Raw genomic sequence first — 16,111 nt, forward strand, 5'->3', positions numbered from 1 at the left:
GAAGGCATCAACCTAGAAGTGAAGTGGCTGCCACGGATGCAGGAGGTTCGCCACTAACAGCATGGATGCTCCTGAGAGCTGGCCAGGTGGAGATGGTGGAAGAGCCACCATGGTGGCTTAGCCAGGTGGAGAAGATGTGACTTCTGGTGTGCTTATGCAAAAGGCCATAGGAGAGGTATGAAGTGGGCGCTTCAATGGGATAACTCTTTACTAAACAGTTAGCAAGAAAAGGCTCAGTTTGGACAAGGAATAGGCTATACTGGCCACCTGCGCCAGTGCAGGAGCCTGCACCATGTGGATGAAGCAGTCAGGCAGTTATCATGATCCTCATCTCACGGAGAGGTGGGAAACTGAGGTAGGACAGCACAAAAGTTCAAAAGCCCTTGCATGAGGCAACTCCAATCAAAGCCAGAAGTCCTATGCAAAGGGGCAATTCTTTCCTGCCCTGTCCAGTTCCAGCAGAAATACCCACCTTTCCCACCTCTCCATCTCCTACCACTACTCATCATAGAAAGCTCCATTTAAGTAAATTCCTTCTAGGAGCTCAGCCTCTAGGTAAGATCAACCCAAGTCCCTGGTGGTCTCTAACCATGTCTTTGGTTACATGCCAACATGCCCATCGAGATGCTCCAATTGACCCATTCCTACCGCAAAGCATCAGCGGTGAGAGCTCCTCTGCAGGGAATCCCAGCGGGAAGCCCGGGCAAGCCCAAGTTACGAGCTCCACATCCAACGGCGGTTTTGCCAGGTGCTTGGAGCGCTGGTTCAGAGCGATCCCTAATAAAAACAACGAAGCACGGAAGGGTGTGTTGCTTTTGGGTAATAATACATCTTAGAACTGCACGGTGAGGCAAAGACAACGCCGCACCCTAAGCCACCCGAAGGGTGTGGGCATTATACAATGATTTGCCCACACCCAGAGCCTCCGACGACAATTAACATCCAGCCCCGCGCAAGGATCAGTAAATAACGTATCTCAAACCAGGAAACGTTGGCATTTTCCTTGTGCATGAAAAAAAACCCCGAAGATGTGTCTTAACATGAACATCACTCTGGGCAGATCTGCACCATCACACCGCACCATGATTATTTTCTGCCTTTATTCTGTAAGAAGCCAGAGTAAAGTCAATAGCAGTCATAGCTTGATTTATATTAAGCATGGACTTTGGAGCTTTCATCATTTCTCTCTTTAGAAAAAAGACCCTAAAACAACAAAAAACCAGAGATGATGGGGAAATTTAAATGTATAATTAAATTTTGATAACGACGAAGTCATGCGAGGTGCTTTATAGATAATAAAATGACAAGATCTCATCACACCCAAGTTTATTTTCATAGCCGTAAATCTACTTCTGGTAAAGTCGCCGGGAAAAGATTTTACGATTGAATAATAATGGAAACAAAACAGTGCTTATTAAAGGGAAACGGGAGCAAGAACTCATCCAATGTTGAGAGACAACAGAGAAAATCAGTTTGTTACTACATGATAGCAGAAATAACTCTTTTTTGCCAGCCCAAGATACCAGCAGAGAGACCAGTTGGTTATTGACTGAGATCCCATTATTTTTTTTGTCCTAAATCACAGTGAAGTTGCTGTGATTCTCGTGAAAACAGCAATTAAAGATGCAGCTCCAGGGTTGCACCTCCAGCCGCCAGTGTACCTTAGAGGAAGAACAAAAAAGCAGCAAAAGGAGAGTTTCTCCAGACCCATTATAATTTTTGTCGTCAAGAAATTTGAGTTGCTTTTCCAACATAAATTCAGCTGTTCATTAAAAAACCCACACAGATGGAGGTTATGGTAAATCTACCTTCTAGATGATCAGGAAAAAGGCAACACTGATGCTGCCGGCTTTGTGCTCTGTGAAGGATGGAGCTAGTAGAATTTCCATATACCTGCCTAAACCAGGGAGGCTCAAAGCCTTCCCGAGGGACAGGCGGTGCTCCCGAGGAGGAATGCTTGTTGCAATATTAACGAGGGAGGAGACAGGACCACCAGGGAGAAATGAAATATATCTTCCTGGCTGACGCAGCGGGGACAGTTTGGATAGCTCAGGAGCAAGGGGGCTAGGCTGGACACTGCTATTTGCCTTCAGGGCAGTTGGGGCAGATCAGGAGAGGTTTGTATGGATAAGAAAGTCCTGATTGCATTTCTGAATCCTGATTACGGGCCAGAGAAGGGATGGATTTTAATTCTACAGCTTAGATCTCAGTAACAGGAGCGAAGTGTAGCCCTACTACCAGCATTATGTACAGGCAGGGAAATAAAAATACACACTATGTTTGCTGATGATAGCTGAGAGCATCTTCAGATCAGACTTAAGTTCTACTGTGCAAGGTTTATACTACTATTATCATTATTGTTATTGTGACTGCTATTATTACTGTTTTTATTATTATTGCTACTATTATTACTACTATTATTGCTATTACTAATTGCAATGGTCATTTATACTGAACCAGTGTCCTGAAGCTACAATTGGGATGCTCATCCCCTTATAACCACTGTATACGCAAGACCAAAGAAGGAACAATCCATTCCTAAATGTTTGTGCTCCAAAAACTCGGTGGGAGAAAAAAGATTACCTGGTTTATACAGATGAGGAACAGAAAGACTTGGTGATTTGCTGAAGACCATGGAGAAAGCCCATGGTAGAGCCCAAATTTGGAGTTAGCTCTTCCAAAAGCCCAGCTCACCATTTTATCTCAACTATCAGCCTGAGCTTGCTCCTGCTAAAGGCTTAGATTTATCCTAACTCTAGAGGGAGCCTAAAGCTCACAGGGGCTCCAGATCCAGGCCACCACATGCGTTCCCATGCCAGAAGGTTGCCACATATGGAACATTGTGCCCACATCTCAAGGTCAGTGGTATCAGCCAGGCAGCTGGCTGTCTGAGCTCATAGAATCACAGAACCATAAACTGGTTTCAGTTGGAAGGGACCTTAAATCTCATCCACTTCCAACCCCCTGCCATGGGCAAGGACACCTTCCACTGGAGCAGCTTGCTCCAAGCCCCTGTGTCCAACCTGGCCTTGAGCACTGCCAGGGATGGGGCAGCCACAGCTTCTCTGGGCACCCTGTGCCAGCGCCTCAGCAACCTCACAGGGAAGAGCTTGTGCCTCAGAGCTCATCTCAGTCTCCCCTCGGGCAGGTTCAAGCCATTCCCCTTGGCCTGTCCCTACAGGCCCTTGTCCCAAGCCCCTCTCCAGGTTCCCTGCAGCCCCTTTAGGCACTGGAGCTGCTCTCAGGTCTCCCCTTTCAGGAGCCTTCACGGCAGAGTTCTGGCACCCAGCAAAGCCAGAGGATTTTGGTTTGCAGCAGGAGAGTGTAAATGACCCAAAGGTGCTGGTGAGGTTTGGGCTGGTGGCATCGGTGGAAACTCAGCAGCTCCACAGCTCACTTCGGATTTTTACTGAACAAAAGCAAAATGATTTTGGTACAAAGGAAAAGTCGGTTTCCAGGGAGGGCCGGAGGAGAGCTTTCACGGGAAAAATAGAGATAGTCAGAGAAGCAGGGAATAACAGCTCATTGCATCCAACACCCAGCCTGCCAGGCCACTGGGGAAGGAGAAGGCAGGTGGGGTTTTGCAGGCAACCAGAGATGCTCAAATAAAAGGTACCATCATCAGCAAAGCGGGGCTTTTCAAAACATAAACAGTTTTGGGGAAGGAACGAGAGCAGCGCCCGAGCTAAAAATAAGCAGCAGTGAGTGAAAAAAGGGATTAAAGGAGCCCTAAAGAAATAGTGAACAGCAAATTGCAGAGAATTGTTCAGCAAACAATAAAAGGCTCCTCGCCATCTCCCTGCATCAGGCAGGTGGCACTGGGAGAAAGCAGCCCACGACAAATGATAGCTGCAAAAGGGGAGATGGAGTGGGGGAGAAATTTCAGACCAGGCAGATTTGTTAAGTGGTTATTTTCCCTCTGTCTTTGCAGAAGACAAAGGGGAGGTAAAGCTCCCCAAGACAGGGATTGTATTTCACTCGGCGGTCGAGAAGTCGTTCGAGTGTCTGCAGATAGCAGCAAGAAATGGTCCTAAAAAGATTAGAGCTCTTAAGGTAGGGCAAAATACTATACCCAGACAACACACTCAAGTTTTAATGACAGTGGGGAGAGAATTGAGTGAAGCATTGTCTGCTGCCTTTAGGAAACTGAAAACTAAATTTGAAACAGCACAGACTAGAGCTGGACTTTTCTCAGGAGAAAGGCTTTACTCCTGCCCTTTAAGCATCACTTTTTATCCTTCACATAAATTCTCCATTCACTGCTTTCCCACAGCAGACACAGGTTTAGAAAGGAGCTTCTGTGTTTTTAGAGTGATTTGGGTAGCTTGCCTTTGAGCATCTCCCTGGCTGTAATGTATTTCTTCTCACTGAATCCCTCTGTCAGGCTATTATCCGTGTTTACGGATACCCAGCTGAGGGATAAAGAAGCAAAGTGGCTTCCTACAGACACATAAGGAATGTGCTGGTAAATAAACTCACCCCATATTCCCCAAATCTCAATCCGCATACCATTCCCCTGTTCACCCTGCCTCTGTGATTCCTGTGTTGTTCCTTGCTAACGTGGGCAGGCCAGTTCCCAGTGCTTACAAATCAGCAGAGCTTCCCTACAACCCATTTTATACTTGGGAGCAAGTCCAAGTCTTAAATCACAGTCCAGTCTTGAATCACAGAATCAGAAAAGGTTGGAAAAGTCCCTTAATATCACCAAGTCCAACTGGAAACCAAACACTGCCAAGTCCACCACTAAACTGTATCTTGACTGGGTTGGGGATTTTGTGTCCTCCCAAAAATGAGGGTGATTGCTACAGACCCCCCAGCACTGCGTATGTCCATGGGGGTCACCAGGACTCCCCTGTGCTACTCTTGGTACAAGGGCAAAACAGGGCACTGCCTTGCTGCCAGCCTCGTGGCTGCATTTACCCAGGCTGGAGGAACATTGCTCCCATGCTGCCCCCAGCCAACCCCTGCACAGATGGGTGACACCGAGGCGGCTCTGCCAGCCCCATCTCAGCTCCTGCATCCCCCATGCAGGGACTTTTGGCTGTAGGGACCCACCCCCCCGACCTTGCCCAGGGCTCTGTTACTAAGAATAAAACACAGGAGGGCTGTGCAGCACCAGCATGTGGTGGGATAATTGCAGGGAAGTGGCTTCTGCAGCCCAGCGACCACAGTAATTGGGTCCGGGCCATCATGTAGCCAGGTTTCCCATGCTATTATCCCCTTATTAATAGAAACTAAATCTACCTTTTCAGAGAAAGCATTGCAAGCCTGGAAATTATGTGGTGCAGGGCTTCAGGAAAGCATCTTTGCAATAGCAACAGCCCTTCGCCACCCAAGGGCCGGATCCTGGCATGGGGTTCTTCCACCCAAGTTGTGGCAAAATTCCAGCCATCCTGACTCAAAGTCCCCTCTGGTCATTGGAAAGGCAAATGTGAGACTCAGCCATATGATGTGGAGGCAGGCGAGTGAGATTTGGTCTATAAACTAATTCATCCCAGCAGCATCCCTTGCAAAGTATAGCAGGGAGTATTAATTTCATCTCCCGAAGGAAAACTGAAGGTAAAAAAGGCTTGACTTTCCCCTTGCCCACACGGATGGGGTTTGACAGGGGACACAAGCTGAGCATCCATGGATTTAGGGCTGGAAAATAACGAGGAGCATCTTGCCTGGGATACTCCTGCCTGAGTGCTGTGGGATGTCAAGTGTAAAGGTGCAAGTAAAAGTGACAGCATCTTTTTAAGGAGAATCAGCCCACAATGCCAGGGCTGTCCATGCTGGAAGGTGTGAAAGCAAAGTACCAATTTCTGAGAAACCCAAGGACAAGGTGAAAGTCTCTGCACGGTATTCCAGACAGGACTTCCAGGTCAATATAACAGCACGGCTTTCCATGGCCACAACTAACACAAGTCCTTCTTCCCATATCTGTTTTATTCCAGGCTAACTTCCCCTTTGAAGCTCAACTTGGAAACAGTCCTGGAAAATATGTTATCGTGACTTTTTTCATCAGGTAAGCAGAGATGAAGGCACAAGGCATGATTCAGTAATAAATCTGGGAGGTAGATTAGGTGCCTCCATCCAAAGTGCAGTTGACAATATAGAGAATGAGATTAAGTTTGGCAATATAGAGAATGAGATTCAGCTTGGCACATTTGTTTTTTAATGCAGACAAGAGATTCAGGTTTACTGAGGTATCAGGACCATCTGAATCTCCTCTCAAATCTGGGATTTGGTTTGAAACTTCCCCAGTGATGTTCCCTTCCACGTTCCCTCACGATTCACGGTAGGCAAAGCCTAGCAGATGGCCTCCTACTGTAACGACTTTAACCATCAATGTTGTTAATGCACTCAAGAATGACAGAAAGAATTATCAGCCCATAGTATTTCCAAGCTTCTCCTTTTCTCTTCACCCCTTTGCCCAGCTTTTAACACTTCGCGTTTCAACGACAATTAATACCAGCCTCTCTGAAGATAAATCCTACAGGCTTGCAACCAAGTCCTCGCAGAGCCAAATCAGCACAGATGTGCTAAAGAGCAATGCAGATGGTTTCTCCTTCCCCTGAAACTCGAGACTTTGTGTCTGCTCAACGCTGTGGTGTTTTGCAGGCTGGGGATGTCAGGAGCACGTCCCATCCCCATATGGCAAGCGAGAAGTCATCCCAGGAAGATTAAAGCAGAGAGAGGAGACCTGGGTTGCCTCCTGCATTTTTCAGCCCTTCTCCATCACTCTGTGAAAGCCTGGTGCTGTTCAACAGCTACGTAAGGGATGAAAAGCATCAGGGAAAATAAATAATACATAAATGCCAAAGTACGTTGCCAAGGCCACTTCCAGGATGGATCTGTACCCAGGCGTGCTCCCTTCCGGACGTCTGCCTGTTCCTGCCCTGGAGACATGTCACTGGGAGTGAAATGGAGCTCCTGGGCCAGACGTTGTTTCAGAGTGATGCATCAGGAAACCTTGCAGGTGACAGAAACTGTAATTGCTGTGATTAAACTTCACCGGCCCATTTCACCCCCGTGAAAACCAGCTTCCCTGCTGATTTCAGCAGGAGCACGACTGATGTCTCTGCCAGCGGAGAGGTTGGGAGTGCTAGGGAGACCTCTTCCCAATGCATGAGCAAAGCCCCGCTGCCAGAGCAGGGGACTCCTTGTGCCGTCTTCTACCTTTGAGGCCTCCTGGATGCTCTGGCTTCCGTGAGGACTTGCACAATGCTTTCCAACATCGCTAAAAGCAGTCCAAACCAGGTGCAGTGAGACAGCAGTCTGACAGAAGGGGGCATCAGACCCATCGTGAGATGCTGCAGACGACTGCTTGGGGTTTGGGGCAGCAGCATCTTGTGTCCAGAGGCTGCAGGGACCTCAAGGGAGCTATGCTGCACCCCACCAACTCCATCCTCATGTCCTTATCTCCAAAGCAGCTTGGCCACGTCTGTCTCTGTTTTTCTCAGCAAACCGCTGAAAGCTCAATGGCTATATAGCAGTAAGACATAAAGTACTGATCACTTAAAATAGGTTTTAAGAATATGAAATAAAGATACCCAGTGTACCCAGCACCCAAGGAGTGGGATGTCTGCCCTCCAACAATGATACAGGAGCATCCAGTCCTGATGCACTAGGAAGCAGAGTGCTGGGATGCACTGGTGAGGAGCGTGGTCTTTGAGGTGGCTGCTTCTAACCTTGCTGTGAAGGATCAGGCATGACAACCCCCCTGCCTCGCTGCCCTTGCCTGCAAAACAGCCAAAACATCCCCAGAAAAGCAGTTTGCAACCCACTAACCCCTCTCTCCTCTCCCGTGCCTGCTGCAGAGGGCAGCTGGAGGGGGTCAGGAGATGCAGCACACAACAGAGCACACAGGGATGCTGCAGGGACTGCTCAAATGAGATGTACCCAGAAAGCCTAACTCCTCTGCAAATACCCCCTTGTCTGCTCGGATCACAAATGGCTAGAAAGGTTGAAGATGTTGCTTGAGGAATATTAGATATAGCTGTGTACATGTATTTGCCTTATTATTTTTTGCTAGTGAGAGATTATAATGAGACCAGGAAAAGAGGTGGAAAACACTCTCCTCTCTTAGCACAGAAATATAGGTAACAATTATTAGGCAATAATTGATTCATCCGATACTTTATTAACTGGAGTTCGGGTGTGCAAGTGACAGGCTCTGCAGCAAGCCTTTCATGTGACACATTATTAAAGGCTCTTTTTCTGGCTCCGAAAGGCAGTGGCTGGTAGATCAAAGGTCAGACATTTCAAGGAGTAAATTGGTTTAATGTGGCTGCAGATAGCCTCACAAAAACCTAATAAATATGCAGGGAAATGTAAGGAGAGAAAATTGTGGACAAGAGAGACAATTACTTTGAAACCAGGATAAGAGCAGCGCAGGCTCAAATTAATCAGCGTACTGGCTTCTCTCTGCCTCAGGATTTAGTATTCAGAGCAGGAGCCCAGCTGGTGGTGGGATGTGCTGGAGTGGGGCACTGGTACATGATGCCAAAACCTGCCGGGGGAAGATGCAGTGTGCACTTGAGCCCAGAAACCCCCTGTGTGCTGGGCCCTCTGCTGTGAAGGCTCCTGAAAGGGGAGACCTGAGAGCAGCTCCAGTGCCTAAAGGGGCTGCAGGGAACCTGGAGAGGGGCTTGGGACAAGGGCCTGTAGGGACAGGCCAAGGGGAATGGCTTTAATCTGCCCGAGGGGAGACTGAGCTGAGCTCTTAGGCAGAAGCTCTTCCCTGTGAGGGTGCTGAGGCGCTGGCACAGGGTACCCAGAGAAGCTGTGGCTGCCCCATCCCTGGCAGTGCTCAAGGCCAGGTTGGACACAGGGGCTTGGAGCAAGCTGCTCCAGTGGAAGGGGTCCCTGCCCATGGCAGGGGTTGGAGCTGGAGGAGCTTTAAGGTCCTTTCCAACCCAAACAATTCTATCATTCTATGATTCTAAGACGCTCAATCCCAAGCCACGGACAGGATGGTGGTGGGTTAGGTACAGCAGGCAGCCACCTGTGCCCCACAGTGAAAGTATGTTCACAATCACCACGGGATTTTGTGGTGGCTGCTGAACACATTATCCTTCCAAGGCTGAATCCCACAGGGAGCCCCCTTGTGTGACCGAGCAGGCTCATTGCAGCACTGGGACACCAGCAGACAGCGACTCGCAGCCCAAACCCCAGTGTTGAAAATTAACACAGAGGGGATTAATTGTAAAAATTAATGCCTTTAGCTCATGTCCTTGTTTTTCACTTATCTCGTGATTTTCTTGGAGGCGGACCTCCTTATTTTTAAACTCGAGGCAGCTATTACTAAATACTTCTGAGTTTTTGTTTGCATTTCTTGAAATGCATTAACTCAAATGACCTCCAAACACTTGCAAGGCAGGATTTCTTTGCTAAAAAGTCCCAGCTTCACTCCTTTTAATTAAAGGTGAGAAAACACCCACTCCAGTTCTCTAATCTGGAATGGGACTTCCTGCACGAAAACAAAGCGCAATATTCCCAGTATGGCTGGAAACAGGAGTGGAGGAAACAAATCTATAAAACAAAATGCCTGGTCCCCCTCGGAGAAGCAGATAAGGGCACAACCTCTTTGTATGCCCTTCCTCAGCTGAGTCACCATGCTGTGGAGAGATTTGTCATGGCCCTAATGGATAGAAAGATCAGGCAACACAATCTGCCTGAGATTTAGCAAAGCCAAGCCTTGCCTCCTCACCCTCATGGGGACCTTCTGCAAACATGAAAGAGCTGGGACCCAAGGGCTTAAGTTGCTCCATCAGCCATGTCCCATAGGCTGGAACACCATCAATGAAGAAGATCCATCTGCCCACTATGTCACTGTTGGTGGTTTGCTGCTGGCTGTGCCCCTCTTCACAGGATGGAGTCGGATCTAGGGCAGCACTGCTACCTTCTTGTTAGGAAACCTCATGAGAAGCCTTGGGGATGGGTCAGCTTGGAAGCCTTGGGATGCTATGCATGTCCCACTGGCCATGGGATGCTTCTAGGAGAATCCACATACTTCAAGAGGAATGCACATGATTCAAGGAGAACCCACACTTCAAGGAGAACTAACACTCCCAGGGGAACCCACACACTTCAAGGATGATCCACACTTGACAGAGAACCCACATATTTGAAGGAGAACCCACACACTTCAAGGATGATCCACATTTCATGCGTCATTCACAAGGACAACTGATAGGTCACAGACCTCCAAAACCTGCAACCCACGCAGGCAGCTCTTGCCCTGAGTTACTTGTGCATATATTGCTCTGCCATAAATCAGGAGCCCTGACAGTGTAATTTGTGTCTGGGGAACATGGAACAATTACAAAATCAGCCCAAACACTATTTGTTTCACAAGAATTTGCCCTTAGTTAGCACTGTCGTTCTGCTTTAATTACTCTGTAATTAATTGCAACAAAACTGTTTGGAAAGTGCATGTGCACAGTGGAATGGCTGAAATATCACAACCTGCCTGCTCCTCTGCAACCACAAGTGTTACATGTCTCATACTCTTTCAATATAGGACTTTAAATTCATTTCATCACCCTATACCCAGGGCATCTCCAAGTCGTCTCAAAAACAGACCAAGACATGTGGAAGGTGATTACTGACTTATTTTACATCCATGGAAATTAAGGCGCAGAGAAGCTAATCTATTCAGACAAGATTAAGAGGGCAGAAGTTGCCAGAAGTGAACCAAGCTTGGGCATGGATGTAAATCACAGCCTTTTTCTCTGCCCTGGGATGCTCGCATGTTCCCTTGCAGCTTCCAAAGCCAACTAGCACCCTAAAGAGGCTTACACCTGCCTCCTGTCCATGTCCCATCCATAAAAGCAACAATAACCAACACCTCCGTAGAGACAGAAGGCAGTAAGACCTGGATCTGATGATAAAGGAAAGCAAATCTGACCCATTTTTGCAGTCTGACCCCTTCTAATATTTCCATTGTCTAGCCGTGGCTTGGGGGCATTAATCCCGGCAGAGGCGGACTTTCAGAGTCCCCTTTCAGCTGGTGTTCGGTCTCTCGGTGCAGACTATACCAGCAACCGTAATGCAATCGCTAGGAAACGAGAAGCTACCCAACGCATCTCAGTCTGCCTCGAGTTTCATTCCCTGACCAATTATTTCCCTGCAAGAAAGGCAGTATCAGCAGAAGTCAGCATCCCTGCAAGGCTGGGAGAAGGCCTGGAAGGGATATGAGGGACAGGAGACAGGGATTAGCTGATGTGAATCATCTCCTCTCCCACACCACCAGTGAGTGGTTAGGGCAACAGCTTGTTGGTAGGCCAGGAGGGGAAACTTCCCATTTAGAAATTGCTCAACATTGGTAATTAAAAATGTTCTTTCCCCCCTCCCCCTAAATAAGAACCTTGAAGAAAAAATATGCTCTTGCTTTTCTTTCCTACTTGCTGTTTTCTTTTTTAGCCTTCTCTTCTCTTAATCTTTTCTCTTCTTTCTCTTTTCTCTTCTCCTCTCCTCCTCTTCTCTTCTCTTCTCTTCTCTTCTCTTCTCTTCTCTTCTCTTCTCTTCTCTTCTCTTCTCTTCTCTTCTCTTCTCTTCTCTTCTCTTCTCTTCTCTTCTCTTCTCTTCTCTTCTCTTCTCTTCTCTTCTCTTCTCTTCTCTCTTTTTTTCTTTTCTTTCTCTTCTCTTTTTCTTTTCTTTCTCTTCTCTTTTTCTCTTTTCTTCTCATCTCTTCTCCTCCTCTTCTCTTCTCTTCTCTTCTCTTCTCTTCTCTTCTCTTCTCTTCTCTTCTCTTCTCTTCTCTTCTCTTCTCTTCTCTTCTCTTCTCTTCTCTTCTCTTCCCTTCTCTTCCCTTCTCTTTTCTCTTTTTTTCCTCTTTTCTCTTTTCTTTTTTTGCTCTGCTTTGCTTTCTTCTCTTTCCTCTCCTCTCCCTTATCTCATCCTCTCCTCCCTACCCTATCCTCCCTCTCCTCTCGTCCTCTCCTCCCTCTCCTCTCATCCTCTTCCCTCTCCTCTCCTCTCCTCTCCATCAATTTCCCCTCAGGAGGCTGTCAAACCTTCTCACCTCCATTTTGCTGGGAGCAGATGGAACAAACCACAAGAGAACAGTGATAGAGAACATGAGGAGTGAGAACACCGGCTGTCACCCAATGATGCACCCAGATTCCACGTGTTCCTGGAGGCATCACAAGCCTTTGGATCACTCCCCAGCTGGCCAGAGACACAGCCATGTAGAGAAGAAGGCTCCAAATTTTGCATGAAGGCAGCAGTCCCTGTGCAGGGGGCTGTGAAGCCACAACTCTGGCTGCCCAGTTGGCACCATGGTGTGAGACTGCATAAGGAAACCCCGTAGAGAGGTAAGGATGCACCTCCTTTAAGGAGCTCATGAGCTTATGGCAGGCAGGAGTTGACCAGGGGCTGGGCAGGCACTGGGGGGGTTGGGGGGTGTGTGTTGTCCAAAGGCAGCCGTGAAACAATCTGGGTTATCAGAGCAGCAGTAACTCTGGAAGATCCACCGGATTGAGGAGACCTCCCAGACACATGCCTAGAGAGCCTGGGGTTTGGCAGAGGATTTGCTCCATCAGCTTCAGCTCACCTTGGCAAAAGGTGCCCAGATACCATGGTGACGGGCTCAGCGGGGATAAACACCGAACATGGGTGTGGGTTGTTTGCATAGTTAGGAAGCTGGCTGGTCTCCATCCCTCCACCCTGCCTCCTCCCAGCAGTGCCAGGATCTCAATCCAAAGTGATCTCCTACCTTCTCCTGGGCTGGCTCATCTGCAGGCAACACGGAGTCACTTCCCAAACTGGTTCCCTGCTCGGCAGGGCAGGGTTGGGGACGGAAGCACTGGGCTGCTGCCTGGCTCCACTCCCTGGCAGATAGAAGCCAGTTAGTGGTCCCAGCATCCACGTCCCTGCCTGGACCCACATAGAGACAGCACAGAGCTTTCCCAGTGTGGGATACCCCCCCCTCCTTTTCTTCTGCAGCTGCCAAGCACATCCAGCCTCTTGCAAAACAACCAGCTGGGATGTGGCATCCTTCCCCTCCCCAGCCAGAAAAGCACTCACACCAAGGACATCTTTTTAGGGAACAAAGCAACCCAAGAGCAGCAAGAAATAAATCTGTAATTAAGGCAAGCTGCTCCCAGGAGTGGGTACTTGAAGATTTTGCAGACCTGTAAGCAGCATTGCCATCAGGAGCGCGGCTCCTCTCAGGTTTCCAGTAAGGAATAAAAAAGCTCTGACTAATCTAAAGAGGCCTCCAAATCACTCTTGGCAGAAAGCATCCCAGCCTCAGATCCCCTCCCTCTATTCATCGCTAAAGCTTTCAGCTAAAGGAAAATAAACCATGCAGCTACTTCGCTGACCTGACCTGCAGCTGGTGTAGCTGGGTGCTGGCTGACCCTTCTATTATATGCTGATATAATAGCACTTACTACATATACATTATATAAATTTTTATACCATGTGCACATTTATAATATATATATTGCATTTAAAAATACATATATACATCGCAGGGCTGCCTTCCAATCCCCATCCTGCTGGGATGATCCCTCCCATCGCTGACCGCTTTGCCAAGATCATCCACACACACTTGATAATACCATATTTCACTGTGGTCTGAGATCCTCCACCTCTTCTAATTACTTCTAAGTTTATAAAACCATTCCACTGGCGACATTTAATGGGAATAAGACCAGGACTACAAACCGGGGGTGCAGACTTCGATGTTTTGAAACTATTTCAGTAACTTGGTGTTTAATTAAGAGCAATAGCACTGAAATTATGTCAGTGAAACTTGCCACTTATTTACTAATTAGAGGAGGAATTTCAAAGGAGGTTACGGGAGTTTAGGTGCTGGACAGCCCCGGGCTCGCTGGAAAATCCCAGGTTTGAGCAGCTAAAGCTTGCTCAGTGCTCAAACATGCCAGGTCTGATTCCTCATTGCCTGGCACCTGAAGTAAACAGCATCAGCACAAGCGTAAAATGGGTGATAAATGCTGCCCTGCTCCCGCACACTGGTTTGAAACGTCCTTTTTGAGGTGGTGGGAGTAATGGAAGGCACTAGAAAACCAGGGCAAGATGCCAGAGCATCTCATCTCCCTTTCCAGGAGCTATTTGCTGCGCTGTCCTGGAATGGACACAGCAGGATACGTGCTGAGAAGCCTGCGAAAGGTTTGCTCTGTGGTGTGGGGTGCTGGAATGCTCAGGGCTCCGATAGACCCAACTGCCTTTCCTGCTCCCAACCTCCACATCCTCCCAGGAGGAGAATCCTCCCTCCAATTCCACTTCCACCAAGAAAACAAGAAAGTCCCACTCGGCCTCATTCCCCCAAATATTGTACCTGGGCGAACTGGAAGGTGGCTGCCGCATCCCCTGTTTGAGGGCAGAACAAGCTGCAGCTCCCTGCACAACCACGCTGAGCACTCCCGTCCACCCGATGTGCTCCGGAAAGCAGCGCTGGGATGGCCGAGCGCTGGTTCCTCCTCTGCTGAGCACATTCCTCCCCTCCTGTTTTCATTCAGCCCAACCTTAAACAAAACCATGGCTGTTGTTTTTATCGGCAGTGCGGCCCTGGGAATTACCTACGCAAGGCAGGGGGTGCTGCAGAGGGGGGTTGCACTGCTGAAGCAGCATTTAATCTCAAGAAGGAGCTGTTAGAAATATTAAAGCTTAACTGACTTAACTGGGTATAACACACTATCCTGCTGCATCCTGTTTCCTAGTACAGACACAAAAAGTTACACAGATTAACTGACATTTAACTACAAACTGTAGGTAAGGGATGTCAAGGTAAAACACATCCAGTTTTCCCAAGCACTCTCTGCTTATGGCATGGGCAGTGCAGAGTGGGTCAGCTTGAGATGGGCTTAACCCCGCACCAAGCAGCAGCCTCATGACAACCACACTTTCCAGCCTGTCTTTAAGAACTACTTCTCTTCCAGCATCAAATCTACTGAGACATTTTAACTATTTAAGACTGGGTTTTTTTTTCTGCAAGTTTTCTCCAAAGAACCACCAAAACAAAAAGTATTTTAAATCGAATACAATACTAAGTACATATAATACAATAGGATATAATACATATTCTGTTCTATTTTATTATAAATATTAATCATCTGCCTCATCAGAGCTCTTCTGCCTTCCCAGCAGGAGATGGTAGTAGATGTGTTTTTGCACTAATATTTCCAACCTGCAACAAGCAAACAACTAAACGGACTCATGAAAAGACCCGCAAAACTGAGAGGTTGTTATACAGGTGTTGACACACAGCCAAAAACTCTGGGCTTGGTAGACATTCAAGGTACTAAGCAAGGAAATCAGAAAGAGAATCACAGGTTCAAGTTCAAACAGCAATGTAAATGGCAATAGATTAGTACAGAGGATACTTACGACGTGCTGAAGATTCCTAACACGAGCACGATCAGCCTGCAAGCATGAAATTCAAGCTCCTTCCCCTTCCCTCAATAAACCACTAAAGCCCTAAAAGAAGCGGGGTGGAAATTAAAAATCACCTATTTCCGAAACCAAAAACACAGCATCCAACCCACCTTCCCACTCCCGGTGCCAACACTTGTCCTCCCCTCGCCTGCCGTGGCTGCGCGGGGAATCCGGCTGTGTTGCTCCTCGGGTGCCTGCAGCCGAGTGGAGATTGTCATTGATTTGTGTGCAGAAAGTTAAGCCTTTCTAGGAGCGGTTAGGAGAATTCACTCCCACCACTCCCTCTAAACCAAAAGTATTTGGCAGAGAGCCCTCCTCGTCCACCTGTACTATTAAGGTCTAAACAACACACGGGACGTGGACCGATTTTCATGTTTTCTTTTTAAACAAGCACACAAAGTTCTTTGGAAATAAAAACTTGGGGGTTTGTTGTGGTTTTGGTCTCTTTTTTTTTTTTCATAATCTCATTTTTCTTATGGCAGATTTATAGCATCCTTTTTGTTCTGCACTTGGCTGGCCAAGCCTTTCCCTGCTGTAACTGGTCACCTGTGACCATTTGCTGATTTCCCCCAACACAGGTGATTCTTTGGGTGACTTTCCTATCAACCTGATCTGCTTTCCTGGCAAACCATGCGTACCGGAGACAAGACAAACCTGGGGTGAAAACCTTCTCTTTTGAAAAGAACTGGGTATAATTTAACTAAAAGCCATGCTTGTGCAT

General features: G+C 47.7%; 1 protein-coding gene across 3 annotated transcripts in view; it reads right to left on the minus strand.

Moving 5' to 3' along the window:
• ZBTB7C (zinc finger and BTB domain containing 7C) overlaps positions 1-15,538 on the minus strand; it is a 44,686-nt gene extending 29,148 nt beyond the window's left edge. The window contains exon 1 of one of the 3 annotated variants that reach the window (XM_065662407.1): positions 15,501-15,538. The gene's annotated coding sequence lies outside the window, so the exon portion shown is untranslated. Of the gene's footprint in view, positions 1-648; positions 721-14,293; positions 14,304-15,500 lie in introns of those variants that run through there. The other 2 variants (XM_065662406.1, XM_065662405.1) reach the window with 2 other exon arrangements.
• Positions 15,539-16,111: the final 573 nt, after the last annotated feature.

Source organism: Lathamus discolor, chromosome Z (genome assembly GCF_037157495.1).
Source record: "Lathamus discolor isolate bLatDis1 chromosome Z, bLatDis1.hap1, whole genome shotgun sequence".
In the NCBI taxonomy this organism is placed as follows: domain Eukaryota; kingdom Metazoa; phylum Chordata; class Aves; order Psittaciformes; family Psittacidae; genus Lathamus; species Lathamus discolor.